At 30.0% G+C, this 6,459-nt stretch overlaps 1 long non-coding RNA gene across 3 annotated transcripts in view; it reads left to right on the forward strand.

Annotated features, from left to right (window-relative positions):
- LOC116419828 overlaps nt 1-6,232 on the forward strand; it is a 62,453-nt gene extending 56,221 nt beyond the window's left edge. For all 3 annotated transcript variants that reach the window (XR_004230141.1, XR_004230140.1, XR_004230139.1), the window contains exons 2-4: nt 843-943; nt 2,020-2,080; nt 6,029-6,232. This is a non-coding gene — a long non-coding RNA (uncharacterized LOC116419828). The remainder of the gene's footprint in view (nt 1-842; nt 944-2,019; nt 2,081-6,028) is intronic.
- The last annotated feature ends 227 nt before the right edge of the window (nt 6,233-6,459 follow it).

A 6,459-nucleotide genomic window follows, 5' to 3' on the forward strand; every position in this document is an offset into this window, starting at 1 on the left:
TGAATCAAGACTACCCATGCCAAGAACACTTTGAGCAGAATTCATTATCTTGCTTCAGATTTCATAACTCTCATTTTCTCCTCCTCCTTCTTCTCTCTTTTTAGCCAATGGTCTCTCTCTTGGCTGAGGCTGTGTTTAAGGGCATCCCAGCAGGAAACAGGCAAACTGATCTTGACAAGGAACTATTTGGAATAATGGAGCAATGGAACATCTTTGTTTCTTAGGTTTATTCTGTAGTTTTGAGTTTGGGGGGATTTTTGTTTTGTTTGGGGGGAATTTGCCAGCCAGACAAAGTTTTGCTTTTTGGAATGCTTGCCATTTGTTCTTGGATGCTTTCCTGTTTAAATAACCCTACATTTTTCTTCATTTGTTTCCTGCTATTAGATATTCTCTCTTCTGAGGAAACTCTAAGGAATTAAAAGTTTAATAAATTCACTAACTTATTTAAAAGACAGCATGACATTATGGTTAGAGATCTGGCTTCAAAATCAATAAGACTGGTTCAGATGTTGATTTTTGACACATATTGACTGTGTATGTGAACTGGACACACATTTAATTTCTAATTTTCTGACCATTTTCCCAAGACTATGTTGCAAAAAAAGAAAAAATGATGCTGAAGTCCACATAACAATGAAACTATAGATTTAAACCCTATCTTTGTCTAAAAGTTTGACGTCCACCTCTCTCCTCCCCCATTCATTTGAGCAGTTCTTAACACTTAACACTAACACTTAACTTAACTGTTATCTTTCTTTTATAATATGTGCCCCAAATAAGTTGATGGCATTGTTTTGGATGGGTTGGTTGCCTTGTTTCACTTCTTGTATTTTATATTCCAGATATTAGTGCATTATTTGGTGCACTGGTTCCATCTGCTGGACAGGATTAAAACTGATGAATTCTGAAAGGACTAGCTCATAGACTGTCATAATTCAATCAAGTAAGACTCTTGTTTCTTAGAATAATTATGTCTCTAGTATTTGTGAAATCCTTTTGGAAATCTCTTACTCCTGTGTTGGGGAAAAAAACACTGATGGAGCATTTAGTTACTATAAGTATTTAAGGATATTATGTGTTGAGATTGTGAGAATCATTAAAATACTCTATTGCCATGGATCTGGAATCTCATCAATGTGGGCATTCCCTCCAATGGGGTAGTTCACAGTCTATCCATGGCTGCCAAGAGTCTCAGGAGCCTCTTGTTCCTGTCCTCTCAAATGTTGCTCAAAAGAACTTTCTTCACTTTTTCCTGAGGTAGGAAAGAATACACAAGGTAGCTATTGATTAGTCCTTACTTTCACTATGTGACCAGTTTTATTTCCTTTTTCATTTATACTTTTCTTTGATGGCATCTTTTATTTCCCTTTTCTTTCATGATTCCTTACTTGCAATGTGTTGTAGTCTCCTCATATCCACCATTAACTAACCTCTGGGTGATGTTTCTATTTCAATTTATGAGGATGCCATGATTTCTACCAAATGAAAACACTGGAAGAAAACTCTGGTTGTTTTTTAAAGACCAGGCTTTGTTTCAAGAAGATGCCTAGTATCACACACACAAAAAATTATAACTTCCTTTCAGCCACCCAGATCATTTTTTCCTACCATTTAATTCTGGGCATTGGTCATTTTCAGTGTCTAATATGTGTTGGGGGAGAGGAGAGGAGGGATATATGTGGATGTGTGTGTTCCAAAAAGATTTGCATGTAGGCATATAGTGGTAGAAGAATACTTTAGATTGACTCCTCAATTACATATCATAGTATGACTAATTAGTAGGTTTTCTTCATCTACTTGCTTTTCCCTGTGTGAAGAATAAAATACTTTTGAGTGAATGATTAAAATAATAAATATAAACTAGTTAGCTTTTATTTACAGATTCACAGAAGCATGAATTTTTAAAAATATCATGTTTTAATTTGACCCTGTAAAGTACTTATTTGTTTAAAACTATATACTTGCATCAGTCATTCAATCCATAATCACATATTAAGAATCATCTGTGTTTTACACTAGGGGAAGACAACATTAAGATAAAACATAGACTCTGTCTTCTGGAAGGAAAGTAGGCTCAGAGGTAAGGCATCTATGCAGATAACTATAAGAGACACCCATTACTGGGAAATTTGTATGGGAAGTTTACTTGGTTCTATTTGAAATAATAAAATAACTTAGAAATCATCTAGTTAACAAACTAGCAAAAAAAAAAAAAAAACAGAAATGGGGTCACAGAACCATATATAAGTATCTCTATGGGCTACAATTGACATAAAAATACACATTAACATTATCTATTCTTCTATTACATTTTATGTATTTTATTCATTGTTTTCCCAATTAAATATTATTCTAAATGTGTCATACTTGACTTTACATTTGACATTTCTGATTTAATCCAAATCCCTCACTTATCACATGAGGAAATTGTGTCTCAGAGAGATTGGTTAAAAAGTTAACTAGCAGCTGGCTAACTAATTCACATGGATCTTGCACACCCTTGGTTAAACTCTCTTCCTTCACTCATTTTTTTTTCCGTTATTTCCATCGAGGTTCTTGATCTCAAGATGAATTCTAGTATTATTTTTTTCAAGTTCTAAAAAATGTCTTTGTAGTATTTTGATTCTTATGAAACTGGATTTATACATTAAATTAGTATTTTTTTCTTACAGTTAGAAATTTATATTTCTTCAATTACGTGTACTTATATAATTCCAATGTGCCTTGATAGCTGGTCCCCTGATATTTTAGATATTCTGTAATTATTTTGAATTAAGTGTCTTTTTTGTTATTTTGTTATTAACATACAGAAGTGTCAATAACTTTTGGCTTTATTTTATGTCTTATAACTTTACTAAAATTACTGCATCAATTAATTCTTAAGTCATTCTCTCAGGTTATCTCAGGAAAGCATCGTATCATCTGAAGAAAAGTTATGATTTTATTTACTCTTTGGATTAACTGATTCACAAATATTCTTTTTTTTTTTCTTTAATGCTATGGCTAGAATTTGTAGAATTATTTCAAAAAGTGTGGAAGAAAATTTACTCTATTACTTATCTATATGAAAGGTCTTGATTATTATTCCTTGATAGATAACATTAACTCTGGATATTCAATGGGTAACAGTTACATATTAAGGAAAGATCCATTTGTTGATATGCTTTTGAATGATTGTAACATAAGGGGCTATCATTTATCAAAAACTTTTCTTTGCAACTATTGTAGTTAATAACAACATCTACATCTATGTAATTTTTCATCTTTTGGTTGTTATTAATATAGTTTGCTATGTTTACTGTTTGGGCAATATTCATTAATAATTAATTAATGGTCAACTAATAATGTTGCATTTCTAGTATAATCTAACCTGATGATAGTATGTAAAGTGTTTTATATTTTCCTGTAGCTTCTTTCCTAATAATTAATTCCATATAATTGCATGAATAGTGAATGGAAATATTAACCTATAGTTTACTTTTTTTTTCTGTTTTATCTCCTGTTAATTCTAGGCATAGCAAAACCCTTTTTGTCCCTTTGAAGGAGTTACATAGGATCATTTATTTCCTGTTAAAACATTTTATCTAATGAAATGAATTGTTCTTTGAATTTTAGAGAGAATTGACTTATACATTCATCTTATGTTGAGAGTTTGGGTTTTTTTACCTTACATTGTTAAGTTTAATTTTGGTATTTTATTTAATTAGGAAAATAGTATTTAATAATTTTATATTGCTATGAAATCTCATTATTTTTTATATCCATAATTTGATTTTACTCTCTGTATCAGATTTATTTAGATTTAATATTTTGAAATTATGATCATTTGGTTGTTTTTATTTTCAATTTTATCTCTTTAAATTCAGAATTTCAAGTTGCATTCCTTATTCTTTGGTTTGTTCTTTTTTATTGATTTAAGGTTTTCAAATTATAAATTTTAACCATTATAATGTAAACTTCATGGAAATATAGATTGTTTTATTCGTGATATTTGTATCTTTACTTCTAGCTCAGTGGATCGTAGCATTTGATAAATTCTTGATGAACTGAATGTCTCCTTTTCTTTATTGAAATGATTTATTGATTCTATGATTTATTCTTTGAACCAATAGTCCTTTAGAATTACAATAATCTTTTTTAAGATTGAATTCCTTCTTCAAACATCCTTTATTGGTTATGTTTTTATCACTTTATGGTCAGTAAAAGATGTATTTGTTATATCTATTTTTCCGTTAATAGGGTTTTATGATCTATATCATTTTCAGTTTTTTTGTGGTTGAAATGAACAGCTGAAACATGTGGATATTTATTTCTAGTTCTATTTGTTAATCACCAGAGAATAACATATAGAATTTTTGCAAGTTTTTTTTGGAGATCTTAAATGTATTTTTTGTTTTACAATTTTAAAAATTTCTCTAGATCTTAAAGAAATCCCAAAATTTTATGGTTTTGTTACCTAATTTTCCATGCAATTGGACTAGCTTATCCTTCAAGCACTTAAACACTATGAAAGTGTGTATGTGTGTGTATGTATGTAAAGTAGTAACATGACTTCTTTTTTTTCTGTCTTTTAATTTTGTCTACACACACACACACACACACACACACACACACACATATTTGCTTTCTCTGAGATCATGATTGCTATTCCCGGTTTTGGTTTTGGTTTTGGTTTGCTTTGACAACAATAAAAGCTGTTTCAGATCCTTATTTGAACTCTCTGGGAATCTCTAATATATATTTTTAAACATTTAATCTTAGTGTATTTTAGAACTAATGACAAGTATTTTCAAAATGACATCCATGAATATATTTTGCAGCTTAAGCACTAACATTAGGTAAAATAATAGGATAAATGGATAAAACAATAAAATAAAATGATAGAGAAAATCTATTTTGAACTTGATAAGATCCCACACATCAAATCAATGTACTTTCTGAAAATTGTTGACTTTAATGTAAAGTTGGTGGGGAGGAGTGAAGATAGTGAGAACAATACAGGAATATATGGTTCATAAGGGAAAAAATGAAGATCAAAGATTTGTAAATTATAAAGAAGTCTCATTTCTAAATATCATGAATATTTTCTTTAAAAACAAACAAAAAAACATGGTGACAATCAAATAACTCCACAATGAATAAAATTAACTAGAGTTTAATGGATAAGGGAAGATTCATTATTGATGTGACAGCTACCATTGATTTGACTTAAGAATAACTTTTGCAAAATAAAGGATGATATATATTCTGAAAAAAAATGTTCACTACTGAGATGGAAGAGATCCATATTCCATATATTCCAGTTCCAGAAAGGATTCCCTGTGAATACAAAGATTTTCCAGATGTTCCTGTATACAAATTATACCATGCTGATTATATAAAACACAGCAACATTGCAAAGCCTCCTGAAAATACTATAATCATTTGAGAGAGCTTGGCTTCTCCATCTACATAGAAAAAACCAAGTGGATGAAAAATGACTTTTGCTCAGATTTCAAAATATATTTGGATGGATACCCTATAGAAGTTGGCCAAATGTATGAGTAAATGGAAGAGATAATACAGATGGCCAATGACCTGGATTCAGAGATGAAAAGAAAGAGGATAGGGAATGATTCCTTTAAAGAAATTTCAATGTTCTTTTAGTAGAGTCCAGCATCCTATGAAAGCAAAACCCATTTTTTCAATGCTAACATTTTACTAGTATTACTATACAGATGCAAAATATAGACCACAACTGTGAAAGAACCAAAGATTAGTAGGACATAGAAAGAGAAGAATTTATGCAGTACAACATTATAAAGAAAAATATTGAAAGACTTAACAACTTTAATTAATGTAATGACTAAACATGATTTCCAAGGATCAATGATAAAGCAGACCATTTATCTCCTGACTGAGAGATAATGAACTTAAGGTGCAGGATGAAACTTGCAACTTTTTTGGATGTTGAAAATACTACAATTTGTTGGGTATAGTTAACTGTATCTATTTCTTAAAAGGAATGTATTTTTTTTTTATTTGACAGGGTGAAACTAGGGGTGAGGATAGAGAGGAGCTAATGATAACTCTGCCTAACAAAAGAAGCAAAGAAAGATGGATGATTATTTAAGTATTTTTAATGAATACAAGAAAACAGTTGGAAGTTTTCCACTTCCACAAGTGGAAGCACAACAAAGAAAACACTCTTGAAAATAACATGTTGAATTTATTATGTACTTTTTAAAAGTAAATTTCATATAATTTACATGATTTTACATATTCTTATCTTTTTTCTATTTTGTATATGAAAATGTTAATTTTTTGGTATTTATAAAGTTTAGAACATGCATAAGGATGTGTGTGTGTTTAAACTATCTAAGTATATGTGAGTATAAGTGTATAAGTGTGTGTATATATATATATATATATATATATATATAATTTGTTGTAGTGTGGCAACTAGGTGGCACAGGGAAT

This window comes from Sarcophilus harrisii, chromosome 6, assembly GCF_902635505.1.
Source record: "Sarcophilus harrisii chromosome 6, mSarHar1.11, whole genome shotgun sequence".
In the NCBI taxonomy this organism is placed as follows: Eukaryota; Metazoa; Chordata; class Mammalia; order Dasyuromorphia; family Dasyuridae; genus Sarcophilus; species Sarcophilus harrisii.